The sequence below is a fragment of the Lissotriton helveticus genome, chromosome 6 (genome assembly GCF_964261635.1).
Source record: "Lissotriton helveticus chromosome 6, aLisHel1.1, whole genome shotgun sequence".
NCBI classification, from domain to species: Eukaryota; Metazoa; Chordata; class Amphibia; order Caudata; family Salamandridae; genus Lissotriton; species Lissotriton helveticus.
Window position 1 is genome coordinate 966,218,543 of NC_136067.1, and position 21,479 is coordinate 966,240,021.

At 43.4% G+C, this 21,479-nt stretch overlaps 1 protein-coding gene across 4 annotated transcripts in view; it reads left to right on the top strand.

Annotated features, from left to right (window-relative positions):
- ARID1B (AT-rich interaction domain 1B) overlaps positions 1-21,479 on the top strand; it is an 807,447-nt gene that overhangs the window by 606,430 nt on the left and 179,538 nt on the right. The gene's annotated exons all lie outside the window — the stretch shown is intronic.

Consider the following 21,479-nt stretch of genomic DNA (forward strand, 5'->3'; position numbering starts at 1 on the left):
TCCTCCAAGCAGGCTGGATGATATTAACAGAGTGCTTGCTCTTTGGGGCAGAGCATGTTGTTTTGTTATTTCCTTCGTACATAATTTAGTACATTGTAATTGCGCTGTGGATGCACGGTATAATTATTGTTGTTATTAAGTGGGACTGCTTGTAGACTCCCTCCGCTGTTCAGTAATCAGCAGTGCAGAAAAATAGATCGAGTGACACAGGCCACGAGGCCATGTGGCCTGACCGCGCGCACATCACTTAACCGCGGCGCGCTGATGGACTGTTAACTAGGAGAGTGTCGGGAAGAGAGTCACGGGTTATTCCTGCAAGGTCATCAAATAACGCGCGCTGGTAATTCATCGCGATTCTCCTCAGGCAATATCCGAATTGTGCCACAGCGCCTTCAATATTTATATAACGTGTGAAATGCGCGCGCGCACCTCCTTCCAGAATTAGGCCAGAATATTAACTCGTGATATTTGCTGTAGGCTCGTGCTTTACAGGGTGATGGGTGTATTTTCCGTCGTCTTCCCAGCTTACGTTCGCACGTATTTACACGGCTCCCGTTGCGTGCTTACGTCTGCGCTTGCGTTGCGCACGTCTGCGCTTCCGTTACGCACGTCTGCGCTTCCGTTACGCACGTCTGCGCTGCGTACGTCTGCGCTGGTGCTCGGTTCATTTCAAGCGGAAGTGCCCACAGGGCGCGGACATCCTATTAAATGCCACGGCAGCAAATTCTACCCCTGCCTCGCTGCGGGTTTAATTATGCCGATGTGTTGATTGATTCCCTGCCGTTGCGTCTCCCGGTAATCCGTCTCATCACTTATTCCCCGTTCCCGCTTGCACCTCTGATTTCTTCTTCCGCGGCGGCGTGATGCGGCTTGTCGTTGACTAATGAAGAGCAGAATTGGCTGCGGCACGAGACAAACGGAATGCCGGCACCGATCCCGAAATGCATTAGTCTTTAATAACCCACATCTGCATGTTTATAAATGATAGAGCCAGGAGTTGTTAATGTTGATCGCCCCCCTTTGAAAAGGAAAGTGACACGGGGGTTTGTACGCGCAAACTACGTTAGGGGCGCGTAGATGAATGTGCCGAGAATGACCTTGCTGTGGGGAGTACATTGCTAAGAGTTTTCAGTTGATTAAAAGCAGCAGAGGTGCGTAGTGGGGGAGGTAGGTGAGCGTCGCTACACGCACGTTTAGCGGCGGCAATGTGGTTATTATAATAACGGGCATAAATGTGTTAAAATAGTTGGATACAGGTGCTTTAAGTCTGTTATGGTGAGGTGTTTATCGGATTTGACGTGGGACTTTTACATATTTACACACTGACAAACACACAAACTCAGTTTAGAAGATTTAAAAATGGTTATTTTACAAAATGTTGAACTTTAAGTACCCCTAACAGTTCACACTCTCGTTCTACTGCTCCTTAAGGCCACTTTCATGCCCTGTTTCTCATAATAGTGTATTTTAACAAGCTGTGCCAGCGTGATTGTTTCAAAATCTGAATCTGCCGCTGAATATTAACAGCTGGGCTCAAAGCGTTAGTTCATGCACTACAACAGAACATCTTGTACCTTAAAGAAAGTGGAAAGATCTTTGCTCTAAATCCAGTCCTAATTCCACAGGTATCAGACACTCTGCAGTGGTTCTGTAAAGAGTTTCCAGTAAAAAGCAAGGTTTTGCATTTCGAATTTCTGGAGTATTTTCTTTGCGTTCTTTTTGTTGATATTTCCCCGCTAATGTTAATGAATTTTGTTAATGCAACTAATTCAAAGACTACTGCCAGAAAAAAAAGAGAGCTTGAACTGGCAAAATGTAGAGTAAACTTTTTTTGTTTTAAAAAATATATATATTTTAATGTATTGACCCAGTAACAAATTAATTTACCACATCTCTTCATTCAGTCTGCTGTAAAATTATGAAGGCTGTTTACATTTTACACTGTATGGCAACAAGCACCATGTGACTTTTTGCAGATAGGCGATTCTAGATATAAGTAAGTATATAGAATCAGCCTATGATCACATCTTGTAAAGCGCTCTGATACCCCAGTGTCTAGCTAGCGCTATATAAAACTAAAAAAGAAATACATTAATTAAAAAAATTACTTTTCCCATTGTAATTATAATTGGATTTATATAGTGCCTACTACCTCAGACGAGGCGCTGAAGCACCTTTTCGGGGAGTAGCCCACTATTCCGCAACACAAAAGTAGGTGAGTGGTGGATTAGTTTAGGGAAATATAAATTTCTATTGGGAGTGGTAGGCATGTGAGTCTTGCTTGTTGGATGCAGAGACGTTTTAAGACATGGGCAAAGTTAGCTCTAACCCAGAGCCCCAGGCTTTAAGGGGGTCCCCTGAAAAAGCCAGCTCTGTGAAAGTCTTGCCCTGATGACCTTTAATAATTCTTATACATATACTTTTAACCCTTTCGGTGCGTCGTATGGTCAGCATGGTGGGCGTGTGCGGAGGACGGCCGGGGGCCGTCCGAATCACGCCCAGCCATTATTGCACCCGCACTGCAGCGGAATTTGCGCCACGGTCAACGGGTGAAATTCCAAATATTTCCTTGAATTTTTTTTTTTGTGAGTGATATGTGAGAGTCTATTACGGACATTTTCAGAGAAATGTTGTGTTAATGTGTCATACAACATCCATACAAACAAGTTTCTTTTAGAGCAAAACAGGACCTCATGTATGAGAAATGGGAGGGTGTCACAAAGATTATTTGCAGCAATAATAGTGAGCTGCTGCTGCGTTACAATATTGAAAACGCACATCACTAATCCCTGAATATTAGATCTAAACACATCAGGAATTTGGATGTGTTTGCCTGTCGGTGATCTGGCCAAAGACAAATTGAGAGAGCTGAAATTGGATCATAAATTCAAAACTGTTTCCAACAAGGGCCCACAAAATACGTTTGGCCCAGGGCACCCAAATCCTTAAGATGTCCCTGGTATATAAATAGGATAAAGAATGGATAGAGGAGGGAAGAATTTGGAAAGGGTTATTTGGGAGTTAATGGTAGTAAAAGAGGTTTGGGATGAGTCTGAGAGTGGAGGTAGGGGATATTTTGGAAGACAAATAGAATGAGTCATACAGTGGTTGTTTGGGGGGGATTAGTTAATCTTTTTTTTCTCTCTGCAGTAAAATATTTAAATCTGTAGATACATAACACAGAGGTATACATAGAGACTTTAACATGATACGCATATAGAAAATAATGAGATCTAAAATGGTACTAGGTAAAGTCCCATATGTATATGCATGGATAAATATTTACAAACTCAGACTTTCCATTTTGCTGTAAAGTTAGTTTAATTGTATTTATTCTGTTTTTAGATAATTTTCTTTAAATTTTTTTTAATTGTCCCCCAATCCTGAAGAATCATTGCAAACCAGCCTAAAAATAAAAGTATCAAGTCTGAAATCAGTGAAGAATTACTATGTGAGCTTTTATTGCTCACCAGTCCTTTAGTGTGACGCTCAATTAGAAACCACACTTTGCAGAGCCTTTGCTAACCATATGTCATTGTGCACTAGAGGGATAAACACTAAGGGGCTTATTAGGATCACGGGCGGATCGCCACCGCCCGCCACCCATTCCCCCCCATATTACTATGGCGGGGGGACCGCGGCGGACGGAAAGACCGTCCGCCGCTTTTCCGCCCGGTCACCGGGCGGAAAAGGGTTTCATATGGTGGTGGTGTCTGTTAGACACCGCCAGCCATATTACCATGGGTGCGGTAACATGCCTTTCTGTGGCGGCATTGCCGCCACGGAAAGGCATGCAGGAATAGACTGCGGGGGCCCGTTGCGGCCCCCCAGGGACTCTGGGGGGTGCACGTGGGGGATACCTGTGGTAGCCCTCAGAATTTCCATGCACAACATGGCAGGCACCACGCGTTGCTTGCCATGTTGTGCATGGAAGTGCACAACATGCCTTCCTGGCATTGTGGCGGGCGGTGCTGAGTGCACCGCCTGCCACAATGACAGGAATGCAGGATGAACCCGCCACTGTGGCGGGCGCATCCTAATTGCCCCCACGGGACCCCCGCCCTTATGGCGGGCGGTTCCGTTTCCCTATAGGGTGGCGGGCGTACAAAGTCCGCCAGCCATCCTAATGACCCCCTAAACCTGAGCAGGGCAGAGTAATTTCCGTTTCACGGACATCGGATTGCATTTACAGAATCGCATAATTTGATCTAGTCCTTTAAATGCAATGCTGCATTCCATTTCAGAATTTCCCCCAGAAATTCTCAGACTTACAGTGAAAGTGCCAAACAACTAGCAAATCAAAAAGCCTCAAATTATTCCCACTCAAGGTCGCAGTGGAATTTCAAGGCCAATCCTTTGGTCACTAAAAGCTTCTCCAGCAGAGGGGTTTTGGTGGGAGAATAGCAACCGGTTATTTCTCTCCCTCCTCCTTTGTGGTTTTGCACCTCGCTTAGTCTTTATGGACACATTCTTTGTGAGCATCTCCTTGGCACATCTTACAGCACGTGGCACTTGGGAGTCTTTTGCCACTTGAAACAATATATTAATTTAGTCCCTTTTAATGCACCAAAGATCGACTTCTTCAATAATATAATTGGAAGTGTAGCGGTAGACATGGGTTTGTTCGTAAGGGTAGGGTTGATACTTTCTTATAAGGGGAAAATGAAATGTATGGGAAGTAGGCATTGTGATCACGAGTGCATGAGGATGAGGAGCTCTGCATCTCTTCTTAGTCCCACTACAGGTCATCTCTCTCTCTCCCACTTGCATGTATGATGTGAACCTGATCACTACATGAATCCGCTTTTGTTTGAGGTGGCGTCATTCCAGCTTATGAGTGATCCATGCAAAAATAGGAATCCCATATACTGGGATAAGTGATGATTAGCAGTGGTGACCACCTCAGCTTCTTTCCCTCCATACCTATCCCATCACCTGCATACACTGAATCGTATGCTCCCGAGGTGGTTTTACTTTAGACGAATAATACAATAGTTATTCATGAACCAGTTGAAAGTGAGCTCAATCAAACGAATTTACAAATATGTATGTGATTGTTTTGATTAAATTAACAGGGATCCAGAGATGCTGCAAAAAGGTCCCAAACTTATCAAGGTCTGAAAAGTATTCTAATATGTGACCTCCTCTTGCTAGTATTTGCTGTGTAGACTGATGCTGAATTCTGAAGACTTGTGCGTTGAGGCAGAACCTGTGCATGGGTACCAGGATGCATAAATACTGGAAACCTTCCTGTAATGTCTGCTGAAGCAGCCTATTGGTGGACAGAAGGGCTGATACTAATGTTATAAATGTGTCCGCTAATGAACGTCACAGGTGATTGTCTAACACGGTTAGTAGCAGTCCTCCAATTAGAGTATTTTGCATGGCAATCCTATCAACCCTGCAGAAGAAATGGGGAGAATGATTGAGTCCGTTGGGTAACTCGAAATGTTCTCTCCATCACAGGGGGGTGGGAGGCATACTTTAAAAACAAGAATTGGCAAAACCAGTAGGTCTGGCTTCGGCAGACGACCTTTTTGTTTTGGCAGTGCTTGTTTGGTCTTGTCATTGCAAAACTTTTTTGTTGGAGAAGCTGGCGGGCTCTGGCTAATCTAAAAAAATAAAAAAGTCTCAAAAACACACATTGCCACAGTAGTACCTGACACTTTAAGGAGCTACTTCGTATGTGCCGCTTGTGAAAGGTTAGAAAGGTGTCACTCACAGGGAAGTCAGCCTGTAGCTGAAGGGGGCGGACTTGCTGTCCTATACTGTAGTGAGCAAAAGAAAAATATGAATTACACAATAACAGACCAGTTGATGAAAGCGGCTGACTGAAAGCCACAATAAGTAAGCATATTACACACATTCTTTTAGCAAAATCGAACGGTCTTGCATATCACAAGACCTATTGAGTGTCCGTGGGGGGGGGGGGGGAGGGGGGAATTTTACCTCTAAGAAAGCTTTCGGTGTTGAGCTTTCCTGTTATGATGCAAAATTAATAATCTGGTGATGTAGATGACATTATTGCAGTTTTTGAAGTTCAAACATTCCAACTCATACAAGGAAATCCCACATTCATAAAAAAGTTGCGCCTATTTACGTTTGATGAGCTTTAAGGTAATACCCATGGTAGCTCATTCTGCTTAGGAGATCCCTTTTCAGCGTCAACCTCTTTTGCCCAGAATTCATATTGTCAGTGAAAATCAATCCAATGAGATTTTGTTAGCACGAAGTACTTTAGGCAGACGTCTAAATCTAATCTATACTTCTCGAGGAGAGGAGCAGTTAGACAAACAAAACCTGATGTGGCTTAAACCTTATACGGTAAATAAAACAAAGGGAACTCGCCATGTATGGGCTGGGTGACTGACTCTTAATCTCTGCTACCATCTGACTGGTGTGCTTCAATAAGGCATCTTAACATGCCGTCTGATTGGCCGAGACATTACCAGGCCCGGCCAAAAAAGATTTTTTTATGCGTGCACGATCTCCCATTAAACTCAATTATGGGTTACTTTTTATATTTCTTCGTCTTCTGCTTCCGCCTTTTTTTGCATAGTTTTTACCTGCCGGTGTTTTGTTCAAGCAGGAAAGTTCTTCCAGGAACTGTGAAACTGGATTCATGCTGCTTACAATGTTCATTGTGTATCTTTAGAAATGGTATAGAAATACACTGAGCAGGTATTGCACGTGAATTCTTTTGTGTATTGGCCAGCTTATTTCGTTTATTTACAGTAATTTATGAAAAATTGCACATTTGGTGGAAAACAAATTGAGATTTTTTATCCCCATCAAGTCATTATGAGACTCCTGCTTTTCCTATCTGTTGAGAAATTATTTTGACACACTGAAGCAGTCTAAAGTTGATTACCTAAACACCTGCTGAGGGTAGTGTGGAACAGAGGTCTTGGACAAGGAAATAAATATGGCAAAACAGAGAAAGGGGAGAGTCCCTCACTCTGAGCAATCCAGCTGATCAAAGTGGTTTTATCAATAATATTCATTACCCCATTTAAGTAGAAGTCAAGGAGAGGTGATACTGTGCGGCCATGGTCCAGGCATTATCGACATGTAGGTTTGCTTGCTACTGCTGCGAGTATTGTATTGTCTTTCTCCATGGCCACACTTAATAAGAAGAGCGTTAAAGCTCACGAGAGAGCATTGCATCAAAGCAGCGGCATGCACATTTCAAATGTGACGTGTCCCCTCGCGTCAGTGACCAATATTGACGAGGGTCCCAGTTGATAATTTTTTCATTGACATTTCTACCTTTAGTAGGGGTGATGAGAATAACCCATTGAAGAGTGGAACAGATTCTACCCTTGACTTATCTTTGGGTGGCACATGAGGTCTTTAGTGTCATACCGTACACAAGGAGGAAGCAGTGTTCCACCAGGCGCATTTGCAGTTTGTGATCCTGAGACTGATTCAAGAACGTTGTCATGGCAACCTTGGGCTGTGCGTCTGATCAGGCTTGCAGAGGGAGCAGTCACATAGAAGGATTTTCCTCCTGTGCCTGTAGGTTTTGTGATTTAAAGTGTGGACGGTACTGCAAAACTATTGTTTGCCCTGCTGGAACAATTTGTGTTGCTGCAGTCTGGTTTGAAACTCAGTTGTTAATTGCAAGTGGTTGCCCGACTCCAACTAAAAATGTAAAACATGTTTTAGCGGCTTTATCTTTGGCAAGAACAGTCAATGTTGGGGTTGTGTTATGTCCCCCCTGGCATAAAACGGATTATTTCATCATCTCCTAGTTGTAATCTAGACTACAGCTTTCAAGGTGCAGCAAAATAACTGCTTTTGGTCCTCAGTGAACTATTAAAAGCTGTTGTTGAGTTTCAGGACACACCTGTACATTGATGCTATGTGAATCTGTATTTTGGCAACTGGGTGGAGCGATAGGAGCTACGGCATGGGTAGAACCGAACTGTCCAAAGTAAAATCCCCAAAAGTTCAAATAGCGCTCATTCATGGGTCTCGAGCGAAGGTTAGTATGATTGCACACTATTATTTCCCAGTTACTCCTGTGTTGATACAAGCACCATAGATAACTGAACCCAATAGTTGAATTACTCTTAAAATGGCTAAAACCTTATACCAAGCGGCATTGAACGCAGTAATAAGACACACACTCCTCCTCCTAGACACACACACAACCTTCAATGTACATTGCTACGCCATTTGCATCGGAAAACATAAATGTTAGGAAAACATCACGACTGAGGAACAAAAGGATCAGTTCCTAGTACAGTTCTTTTAAAAAAAACATTTTTTTAAACATTTTTATTATAGATAAGACTTTGCAGTGTATACATTTACAGCATATCGTAGTCATATTATAGTGGATTCCATCACATACTATCGAGAACGTAAGTAGATCACACATTTGGGTTACAGTTTAGAATGCATAGTGTATCAATAATTCTCCTGTTAATCCTCATCTTCTTAGACTGGACCTATTACTGAAGGAGCGCAAATACCTCCTCTGAAGTTATTCCATTTACTCCATATTCTCTTCCATTTTTTAGTCCTAGTACAGTTCTTAATTATACATCAATGCATGGCTTTTTAAGGACAGGAAAGACGCCAGCATTAATGTCTGCAGTTGAGCTGTTCAAACGATGGTCCTTTGTAGCTTATGCTTGGAGACTACAGGAGGCTATGCAATCATTTTAGGACAATGCAGATGTCTGCCCGCATCACCCGGGAGGTCATCTCTTAAAATACACATTACGTGCACTAAAGGGGCAAATGGATGTTCATGCTCAGTCACTTCATTGGATTACATTTTCAATTTGTATATTAATTTTTCCTGTAAACATTGTTCAATAAAAACGTTAACACCACAGTCAAAGACAGTACCATGTCACCTCTTAATATATATTACATGGACAATTTGGAAACATCATTTTCACACTAAGAATGCAAATTCAAAACCAGGGGCTTACAAGACCTCCGCCCTCTCATTTTCACCCATATGATGCAGGCCTTCTATGTTCAAGGTGGTATCTGGGGATTCAGACAACTTAACTAGCATCGCTTCTCAATCAGCAGGTTGTCCAACACTTTTTAATCTCTGGGTATTTTAATATACTTTTCATCAGTTAGAGTCCAGCCCAGCAGGTCTTTTTGTCAATGTGCCACTCTGGGAGCTCCCGGGGGGTACCATCATTTTGCCAAGATCGTTTCCAATGCTCAGAACTGGAAATTTATTTTACATTGATTTTGCTTGGTCCATAACCCAAGCAGACAATTCTTAATAGATGTATCTATGGTCAAACCAATGCGACATGTTCTGAGCATTCACCTCCTCTTTCCAGAAAGCAGCCACACTCCAACACCCCCATGTCTGAGGTAACAAAACTTGCCACATGCAGAAGACCTGCCTGGGTAAATCAAGGATAATTTCCAGGACTTAAGGTAAGTCTTGTGACCACCCTGTGGGTTACAGAAATGAACATATGTATGCTGGCGGAGACAGAGGTATAAAAGGCTCGGGGATGCCCCAAGAAATGGGACATGAAGTGGTCAAAGTGGAATAAATACAGGGGCGATCTTTTTGTGTCGCCTACTGTTGAAATGGAGATGCGTAGACAGGAGAAACTTGTAGAAGATGTGTAAGGTGCACTCGTGATTACTGTTTTGTAGGATCTTATGGCTGAGAATATGTACTATGTCGTTCAATCATGTACTGTATGACTATGATTTAAATCAATAAACAAAGTAAAAAATAAAAAAAGATAAGTCTTGTGAAGAAAGTGAAATTGTACTAATTTAAACCGAGCATTGGGGGTATATAATTTTAACTTGTTTACATGGTTTTCCTCATTGGGCAGCATCCACACATCAGACAGTCAGCTGTCCAACGCTCTCAGGCTCATTCCACATTCCCACCGTCCTGCACTAGAGCTTCATACAGAACCGTATTCAGTCTCCTGTACCCTGCCAAATCCAGCAATATCAGCAGGACCGCTTGTTCTGGACGGGCTTTAGGAATCATGTTCCCGATCGTCTGTGTCATGTGTGCTAATATAGCATACCGGTGGAACTGTCCCTCCCCAACCCCAAATTGCTCCCTAGTTTGTTCGAATGTCAGCAATCTGTTACAGAGGAACAGGTATACCACCATGAGACTTCCTCCCTCTAACCAGCTAGTAAAAGATGCATCTCGCGCTATGTCCCAGAAGGGCATGACAGTCCACAGAGGCATTTTCATTGCAAGTGGTGGTATCTTTAGCATCTTTATTACCACCCTGTGCCACAATTCCGCAGTCTGTCGGATCAAGTGGGGTGCTTCTCTCGTGATCACCCTCCCCATCATAAGCAGTACTGGGAGTGTATGCTGGTCATACATTCCTGCTAACTTTGGTTTTCCCAAGTGGGGCCCTACTCAAACCAGTGTACTGTATGTTGTAGCTGTGCAGCCGCATAGTATAAGAAAAGATCCGTTAGGCCTAAGCCCGGCTCCAACCATGAGAGGTTCTGTGTATCCAATTTTACCCAACTCCATTTACCTTCCCAGACAGCAGGCTATCTAGCTGTCGAAACGTATCAGTTGGGTGGGACAAAGCATGTTCTGGATCACATTCACGCATTGGTGCTGGACAACCCTCTTTGCCACAGCAGTCCTTTTAATCAAGAGGAGCAGTGTTTTCCAGAACTCTACTGATACGTTCAAACCTTACACCACGTTAACAGTATGCTGGATGTGAGGGCCTCTGGCCACCCACATCCCCAAATATCTAAAACTGTTCTTTCACCATTCCAGGTCCTTGTCATTGGGTAGATCCTGTTTCCTATGCCTCCAGCGACCCAGGAGGAACACCCATATTTTTCTGCAATTTTATGCATACCCAACACTTTTATGAACTTATCTACCACGTCCAATAATTGTGACACTGACCTAAACGGGTCTTTTAGATACACAAGTGCGTTGTCTGCATACAGTGAGACAGTATACACCATGGCCTGAATTCATATAATCATCAGGTCGAGCACCCACCATAGTCTAAAAACAGCAGCAGTTTAAGTAGGCAATTTTTTCAGGTCCCTCTTTCCAGATTTCACAAGTCTGAGAGTATCCCCCGTGCACACTCTGGCCCGGGGTGCTGTATACAGCAGCCTTACCCAGGTTATTTAAGTAGTGCCACAACCCATACATTCTTGCACCGTCAATCAAATTGCCAGTTTATGCCGCCCAGACCTTCCTTTAACACCTCTACTACAAGATGTCAGGTGTGGCAGTTCCTTACAGTGGAAATATGCCTCAATATGGTCCACTAGGGGCAGGCCAAAACCCTCTCTCAAATTCTCCCTGCATTCTTCATTAATTCTGCCCCTTGCAATTATATCATGCCCTTCTTCACTCCGCAGCCTCCGTATTGGTGTTCGTTGTCTTTACCTCTTTAACATTCAGAAAAGCATGTGCCCAGCCATATCCTCTTCCCTAAACCATTTCCGCCTTTGTTGTGCATGTGTGTAGTTATCTAATCTCATTCCGGTGTTTTCTATGCGTCTCAGTACATTAGCCCACAAACGGCAGCCTCTACTGTGACATGGGCCGAGTACTGCTAAAGACCCTTTTTCATGTGCAACATTATATCGAAAAGCTTTATTAAGTGTCATTGGCTCTACTTGCCTATAACATAGTGCATCACCAGTGGTTAGGTAAATCCTAGCTAAAACCAAAGACCACACTACAATCATGGACAACTTGGGGTACCAGCCATCATTATTATCAGTGTAATTTTTGGCATGGCAAACGATCCATTACTGAATCACCTTATAAGTATGCACACATATCGGGATGTGGTCTCCTCATTTGTCTCACTGTGTCTGTATTTTCTTCAGCTCCCCGGTGTCCTCTCCTATTGCAGTTCCATCCCGCACAGTTGAGCCATACATTCACCCTAATGGCAACTCTTTATGCTTCCCTCTACATGACTGTCAGGTCTGTGAATGCATGATTATGAAAAAAACTGGTGAATTCCTTCATAAGGCACACAAATTCCTCATCCATCAGGACCTCTGTATGCATTGACCACAATGGTACACACGTTCTCAGGTGACAAGACCTCAGGGCTAGAATCAAAGGTGCGTGGTCAAATACAAAGGCTTCCCGTACATTGCAACGTATTCTCTACACCCTAACTCTGTCCAGTCTACTACAGACCCTATGCATACTAGAATAATATTAATATGCCCTGGCTGGGGGTTTATTTAAATGCCAGTTTAAAACACTACTAAAAGTATCCACCCAAAACATTCTGGTCATAAAGGGGCTATTATTGTTGCTATTTCAGGAAAGAGCATCTTGTCAACATTACAGCCTTACACGCTAACTAGTCATGTGTCTAAGCCCCCAAAGAGACCATCCACCGCTATATATCATCCCATCGGGTCTACAGTTTTTTCGTATCTGTGAAAGAGGGTCCCAGCTGCTATCCAAATCAACACTTCTCGAGCATAGTTTGAATAAATGGCAGCAAACATGTGCTCTTCCAGTTTTTACCTACACATCTACTTCTAACAATAGTAAATGCGTCTCCTGCCACATTGATAGCTGCACTTTATACTTTCGAAGGATGGAGTGCACTCTGTATCTCTTAGGGCAGCTATTAAGACACCTGACATTAACACTCTTTGCATACCTGAGATCCAAACATCTGTCCAGGTAGCCTTTCTACATCCTCCATCTTCCCATCATTCTCTCTCTGTATTACTGTGACTCACATCCCGTCCCTGATCATGTTTCTTGTCATATAGACTAAGCCAAAAAATCATGCTTCATCCAACCGAGGAACTACATCCCACCTTCCCCTCTCCAAGGGCAAATTCAGAAACCCCCAGCTGCTGCTCCAACCAGGTGTGTCACCAAGTCCCTTGAACATGTCAAGTGACCGTGTGCCACCCTTCCCCACCCTGTACCTAATTGAAACTCAACATACCCATCAAAACTAATTGCGGGCCGCTCCTGTCTGCCTCAAGGCAATCCTCTGTAAGGAGTGCCCCTGGCCAGAGCTATTATGCAAGCCTAATATCCTACTTAACCGCATGCGTGCGGTTGGAATTCTGCTGCTGCGCTGACTTTTTCAAAAGCGCACTTTACATGACGAGCTGGGCTCGTCATGAGCGTGCGAGGAGGCTACCTCATGACGAGCCCAGCTCGTCATGAGCATCGAAGGGGTTAAGCTCTTGGGCGCATACATGGCTTCGTCCCACATTGCATTACTGGAGAATCAAATACCACTGCTCCGTTCATACAAGTGCTGGCACTCAGATTCATACAGTCAGCTCTAGTATTTTCAAAACAGCCTCCATCCAGCACCTCATTATGCTCTTTATATCTAGGGACGGCAAGAAACCGATACATACATACTATAATGCCTCTGTTGTTGGCCCATTCAAAGTTTCCCAGAACACCATGAAAAGAGTGTAGTCTTTCCAAGCAGCGGTGCTTCCCAACACAGCCCACCCCTAACTCATCATCCATTGGACTAGGTTCTGTTCCGTCCACCTCCTGGCTGGACATTGCCCATAAATCTCTTGGAGAGCTATCTGATCTTTCAGCAGCATCCATGTCCTGCTGCCTTTGAGATGGTCTGTCCTGCCTACTTACCGTCTTGAATCCAGATCTCCTGTGCCGGACCGGGTCTCACTGCTGTTTATCGAGGACACTTTGTCCCATATTTCTAGCCAACTCTGCACTTATTCTGGTTGATCAAAGAAGTGGCTTTTGCAATGTCTAATGCCTCAGCCTGGCTGGGAAGAGCAACAAATACTATAGGTCCAGTGATCGTAGCTTATGCTTCACTGCCAAATGTGACTTTCTTTGCAACTGCACTTTTTGTATAATCCGAATATACTCTTATATTGCGATTTTCAAAATTCAGTTTTCCACTTCCCTGGCAGCTTTAAGGATTCCTTCCCTATATTTGGAGTTTAGGATCCAAACTATTAGAGTTGGGGTGAGGGGCTTCTGGAGGCAGTCCCCTCACTAGGGCTCCATGCGCCCTTTCCACTACGAGTGGCTAGTGTGGATCCATTCATGTCTCGTTGGCCTTCCCTGGCCACCCTCTTTGTGTTGAAATGAGAGTTTGTTATAAACAATTCATGCCCATTGGAAGACATGCGGTTCATAGCCGCTATTGATGCTCCTTGTGACTCCGTCCCCTTCCTGTAGGCTCCCTCCCTTCCGTGTTTGTGGCTTACCATGCCCAGCACAGGCGATTCACTCCCTCCCATGTGCTTGTGCAAAAAATGAGATGTCGACCAAACAAAACCCTCTTTAGTGTGTGGACGTGAAGCTGGATTCTTCATAACTTGAGGGAGTGAATGAAAACATGCCAGATAAATAAATGCCATTCGGGAATGAAATCAAATGATTTTTGGATGTTACATGAGTTTTTCAGTTGTTTCTATATCATCTTTTTTTATAATTTTCTCCAGGGCTTATAGAGCATCGTGTTGGTATGCTATGAAGCTGGGGCTGCTTTCCAGCAAACATGTTCTTCAATTTTGGCATTTGTTTTCTACTAATTACAGTCTGACAGTGATGCCCGGGGCAGATAGTACATGTGTGTGAACGTCAAATAGCTGTTTCTTTACAGTCTTGAGCCACTGGGGTGTAGTCTCTCGTGCTAGCCTGCTCATTGCCTTAGATCCACTGAACTGTCTGATATGACTACACTCCGCATCGAGAATTCTGCGTTCCCTTAAGCCTAGCGACTAGAATGAACCCGCCCTCCACGCTGACTAAATTATATCTGTGGTGAACATAGGTGCCTGGATGACCACATCCGCCATGTCATTTCTTACACCGTTTCCTATTCCTTACCTCAGTATTTGAGCCAAATGCATTCGGTGCATAGGTCTTGTTTTGCTTCTATTGAACTAATTAGACTATAATACCTAAACTCCAAGATTTGTCGATGAAAAGTTCAGGACTGGATAGTGTCCATAAGGACCTGGAGGGATGTTGCTAGTTTAGTAAGCACGCCTTGGTATTGGGACTTGGGGTGCTCCAATATGGTACCGAATTCACTAATTCTGGTGGCGGTGGAACTCGAACTCTATGCATAGAAGCCGAACATTTTTGTTATCATTCGGTTTAGGCAGTTGAAACCTATGTTTTCGTGCTGAGTGCTGCAAAACGCATTGCTGATTACTAAAAGAGCAGGCCTGTCCTGAGAAGGCAAAGGCCTGGCTGATTACTGCTAATGACACAAATGCGCCCATCATAGGTTGGAATGGAGACAGGCTCCCTCATGGGGTTTAGTGGGGAGGAAGCCAGGAAGCATCAAGTTTATTCTTAGTGGTTTCACCACGGCAGGCCTGTCACTGATCCTACAGCATCCCCTGTCTGCTTCTGACGAAATCATCACCTGGTGCTTTTGTGCTGAATACTTGACTTGAGCTTTCTATCTGTGTCATCAAACATGCTGAACCGTGTCCGGTTAAGCTTTTAATAGGCCTTACACTGAATTACTTTCAGGGCCCAAGTCTTCAAAAAAGGTATGCAGTACACAAGTGACATAATTGCATGTGACATCACAGTGCATGACATCACAACACGTGACATCGCACATGGCATCAATGGAAATGGCCTCACAGGATGTGACATCACAAGAAGTGACATCAGAACTTAAGTCCTCACACATATGTTCAGCAGTTCTTTCATGAGTACATTTGAGCTCATTGCAATATTTAATAAATTCGATTTTGCGTCCTGGTTCTGCCAAAAAGTGACGCAACCCCAATGCAAAATTTGGGCCTCAATGTATACATTTGCGCCCACATTTATCATGGTTTTGCGTCACCCCTGCGCCACGCGAGGGTGCACCATAGTAACGCAAAACTTAACTAAGGTTTAGCAAGCCGTGCAAGGCCACCTTGCATGGCCATGAGTGGTTCGATAATTCTAGAGTAATGCAAGGTAGCGCAAATCACTGCTTTGCGTTACTCTGTGACAGGGAAGTGTGCCATGGGTGGTGCGTGGGTGTTAGCATGAATCCACCCATGGATTCTAACTCATTCCCAGATTTATCAACATTGGTAGACCTGGTAATGCGTCAGAATTGTACACCACGCCCCCAGCCCTGGAACGAGTAGAAATATCTTTATTTCTCCTCGTTGTTTCCTCTACTAAGTGTGCTGCATTCTGCAACATGTTTAGAGAGAGGAAACTGCCTCTGAGGATTGTTTTTGTGCATGAAGGTGCCCTTTCCTGCAGCAAAAAAAATCCTGCCTACAACGCAAGCACACTTACACCGATGCCTGGTTTGTGCGCCACCGCATACAGAGAGCAGGAAAGTACCATGTAATGTTAAGAGACTCATTCCTGCCCTTTCAAGCAGCGGAGTGCAGCAAGGTGGTGTGCTGTGTTGGGGTGCCTGATGTTTTGATAAATATGGTCCTGTTTTTTTTTTATGTGCAACAAAGACATTTACAATCAGGAGAAACGTGGCAGTAAAACTGTTCTGCTTTATTGGGGTTAAGGCACTTATTGCAAAGATGTTTGCCGACTAAATCTCAGGGAATAATAATAATGGGGAGATAACTGGAGGTTTACGTATTTGCTGGAGAAGTCTGTGTTTTGTCTAGTCCCGGTTTTGAATCAAAGTAGCATAGAGGGTTAATATGGCTTCTGCAAAGCACATTATGTAACACACAGACTTTTATTTTTATGGGTAAGTGGGTTGCTGCTTTTAACACAGAGATCCTTTTACTACTACTTGCAGTTCATAAATTGTTATCCTTCCAATAGAGCACAGTGAGCTAAGGAGGGAATGCAGCTGGTACAGCTTGGAGCCCTCACTGTATTTAACACACTCTGTACATTGATTTACACACTTGTATGATTTAATGTCAATGTGTATGTGTAATGTAAACCACTCTGACACCCTGCATAGGGATAAGTAGCACTATAACGCTATAAAAGAAATGACCCAAAATAGTGGTATTTAATTTTTTCTTTGTGTAAATGCTTCGTGCGGACCAACTCATCTGACATTCTTGGAGTGCATGCACATTCTGATATTTTCAGACTGAACAAACTCAAAAGCAGGCCTCTTTTACGTACCTGTGAAATGATAAGCTGTTAGTTTCCCCTCCATTGTATTTATCTGTGAGATACTTGAAAACTCCCCAGCAAAGATACCTGAACAAAAGGAGGCCTGAAGGCCCCTTAACTTCAGCATTTGTTATGGGCCCAGCTGGAATCTGATCAGTCCCCTCCCCGTCTGCACGTTGCTCCTTGGAACAAAGCAAACAATGTGCAGGTGCTGCTGAATGTGTCCTGATGTCTGAAAATTACACCGGGACAAGTTTAGCATACTTCTGTTGGGCCGAACCTTTTGGCAAGGAAGTCAGCACCCATCCTGTGAAAAGAGTGGGTAGAGGCTGTCTACCCGCTTGTATTCTCGACTTTTACCCGGATTACTTTTATCATTGGACATCGAACTTGGGCGCATCTTAATGGCAATGATTTACAGCACACAACAGTTTTCATTCTTCAAATATTATTGATTAATTGAGATGCTGATTTTTCATAGCGTTAAAATGTAAGCTACCTGCCGACCTTCAGGACTGCCGGAAGGCAGTGGCTGCCGTTTTTACCAGTGTGGCTAGCAGGTGTTTCAGAATTGCATTTCAATTTTTGGCTAATGTTGTAAATATTGAAGGCTGTGACTTGTTGCGCTTATTTCTATTTCAGACTTTTCCATTACTTCAAAAAGGGTCTTGTACCTATTCAAGACCTCTTTATGTATAGGTAGTAGTGTTGGTCGTTGGCAGCAAATTAACAGGGAGAGCCGAGCCAAGAGTCAGCTCTGACTCTAAGAGCTCTTGCACCCGCTGAGCCTTGATACATTTTTGACATGTAAATCATGCCACTAACATCAGGTTGGAATATGATAAAGCATCATCAAAATTCAGAAAAGTGTACTTCTTTAAAACATGTAGCATTTCCCAATATCATAACATAACGTGTATTTGTAAAGCACAAGTTCTCACCTGTGGGCATCTTGGTGCTGAATAACTGATGTTTATTCTTACCCAACTCAATGGTTCTCATTTTATCGACTTAGGAAGGTTGAAAGGTTGAGTACACCCGCTAGATTTGTACCTGGGATCATGAGGTCAAAACTCAAGCCCCTACAGTAGACGCATTAGTCTACTAATCCACCAGACCCAATAGTACATTAGATTATATCTCTGCATTGGCAAGTATTTATTAAAAGGTAGATTTTATATATATGCACTGAGAAACATTCCTGTCCCTGATGACAATATTAGAAGCTAACTAAGTGGCAAGTTATTTGGTCTTGCACCTTGTAGTAGCCCACATACTGAATAAAAAGGAGACTGTACAATAAAGTATTTGCCTGGGATCACACAATTGTGTCAAGCGGGGAAGCCTGGATAGAGCCCAGGTTTTCCAGTTACACACTGAACAATTCTGCTCCTAGCTGGGTATCCCCTTTGACATCAAAGGTTAATGCGTTGTTCTTTATTTTCTGGTGGATAGGTGTATAATGTGGGTGACAGGCAGAATCTACATTTTGTTTTTGGTAGTTTTATGTAGCACAAACCTTGCTCAAGAATAAGAGTGCTTTTTTCCTTCATTATGAGATTTGCAGGATGCTCAGCCAAGGCCAGGATTCCAAACTGATTCCCCTTGTTGCATGGTCCACAGCCGTAGCTACCAAGCCATATCATCTCTCCCGAAAGTTGACATCTTTTGGGCTCTAATAATTTCAAGAGGACCTCAAGCAGCGCCAGGCTTTTGGCTCTAACTTTCAGTGGCTCGTCTCCCTTTGATCAGTAGCTTAGAAGAGCACAAGGCATTTCCAACTGAGCCTCTCACTTTGTTGTGGTAATGTATATTACACAGTGGCAGTCACAGCTGTGTACTTATAGCTAGGCCAGAGTTTCCATTGGAAGAGCATTTTTTGTTTTGCTAATAAATCTAGCGCCGTTTGATGAATTGTCACAAAATAACCCCCAGAAAAGTTAATCTACCTCCGCTCCTTCCTGTAAAGTTTTGGATAATCGGTCAAGCGAGGAACGGAGAAGAAGGAAGGAGTGGGGTCCCAAAACATGCTTTCCCCATGCAGTTTCCCATAAGATTTAAGATGAGTTTTAAAAAAGTGGCTGAATAGAATTACACCAAATTTGGTAGAAGAAAGCTAGACCTTTTCTCAGAAAGCATGCTTTTTTTGGTTATTCTAAATCCATTCTGCCGTTTTAGAGAATTTAGGGTTCAAAATGTAGTGATATCTGGGTGGTTGGTCCTGCAGTACTCCTACAGTCTGTTAATTTAAAAAAAGAATAGTGATCTGATTGGCCAAGAAGGCTTTTTCTCAGTCAGCCATCTTGGTCCTTCGGGGCCAAATAGTCTGATTGGCTGACCACCATTATGTTGCAGTTGCCATTATGGGACCATTAATTGTCCTCATGTCTTGAAACTGAAAAAGCAAGATATAAGGGCCGTACCCTTACCTTCTTACAGTTATGGAGAGCCTTGCAAGCCCTCAAAACACCCAAGCCTCCTTAAGTAGCCAAGCTCCTACTACGCATAGCCTTCATCCTGTGCTCAGCTCTTCATGGAGGGCCCACTCTGCAAAGACAAATAAGACTGTTTAAGAGGCTATGCTGCTACTTTGCTCAGATTTCGTCATACACACAACTGTTCACGGATAACCCACTCCCTCTATACACTCAAGGCCTCTTAGATGGCTAAGCCTCTTCTACGAACTGGCTTATCCCACTAAAGAATTGTTCATGGCAAACCCACCCCTTCAATACACTATTGGCCATCCAATGAGGAGTAGATGGCAAAGTACATATTACGCATAGGTTGTGTCCTGTACTGGTGCCTCCACTGATAGCTGACCTCTTATGGGGAACCAACAATCGCACATGTACTGTTCATTGTTTGCACCCTGTACACAACCCTTCACAGCGAGCCAACTCCGTAATACACCTAAGCCCCCTTATGTCGCCAAGACCCTATGTTAGGAATAGGGTTTCTCAATGTCTGAGTATGCACATGTTACAAGCAGGAACCACCACTCTAGTAAGGGTAACCTAGATGCACACTAAAAGATAACCTATGCTCATCCTATGGCAGCTTGTCACACAGCAGTCAGGCTTATCTAAAGAGGCGATGTGTAAAGTATTTGTGCAAAACACACACACTCTAAAACACACTAACTCAACCACACACACTAGCATGCAAACTCTTAACACACACACACACACACACTCTTAACACACACACACACTCTTAACACACACACTCACACTCTTAACACACAAACAGTCTTAACACACACACTTTTAACACACACACACACACTTTTAACACACACTTTTAACACACACACTTTTAACACACACACACTCTTTTAACACACACACACTCTTTTAACACACACACACACTCTTAAAACACACACACACTCTTAAAACACATACACTCTTAAAACACGCACACTAACACAATAAAAACAACACATAAATACTCCACACAGGATTAGAAAAATAGATTATATTACTATGAACAAAACAGCACTGGTCAGCAGTGGTAAAGTGTTTGGAGTCCTATAGCCAACAAAATGATAGACAAAAAAGAGCAATTAAGCAAGCAAAACGTTTGGGAGTCGATCACCCTCAGGATGACAGGTCTAACACCCTGCTTATCACAGCCATCACCTTGTACCGAACCCTTTGTTGCTAACTGACCTCTCATAAAGAACCAACAACATTGGGGATGGCAAGTATCTGTTGCGCACTGTGTTCACCCTCTGCACCACCCTTTCATAGGGTGTACACTTCCTAGCCCCCTTAAGCCAAATTTGACACGATGATATCCTGTGCACAGCCCCTCAGTTCTGTCATAAGTGATGTAATATGGGAGGTAATAAGCAGTGCATGGTGGGGGGAGCAAGTTACAGTTAGCGCTCTGAACTATAACTGACGGATTTTTGTGTTTTTTCAGATTGAACATGTTATAACTGCCATTGTCCGCTAACTTTAACGTCCCTTTAACTTTTTTTTGTCATTGACTACTCACACACACAAACACACACTCACACTCTCGCTGGTTATTGGTTCAGCTGTCAGCTGCCTGTTGATATGGATATATGAAAACAGATTGAACACCACTAATTTGAATGTTTACACCACCACATCGATAAGTGGTTGCCAAAGTTTACTGTCATACACAGCTCCCTGTGGTGTTCTGTAACCAGGTGCTATTTCTGGATATATAAATGTGCAGTTGCCCATTACAGCGCAGCAACATCCATCCTCTAAGCACAACTCTTTTGGAATTGGCCAGTTCTGTAGTGATGACATGTTTCACATGCAATGTTTTTGAAAGTCGTATAGCCTGCGGGTAGGGTGGTGTAAAGACAGTGCATTTATTACAGATACCATTAAAAAGCTGTGTTTTGGTTATTGAGTCGGCAGGGGGT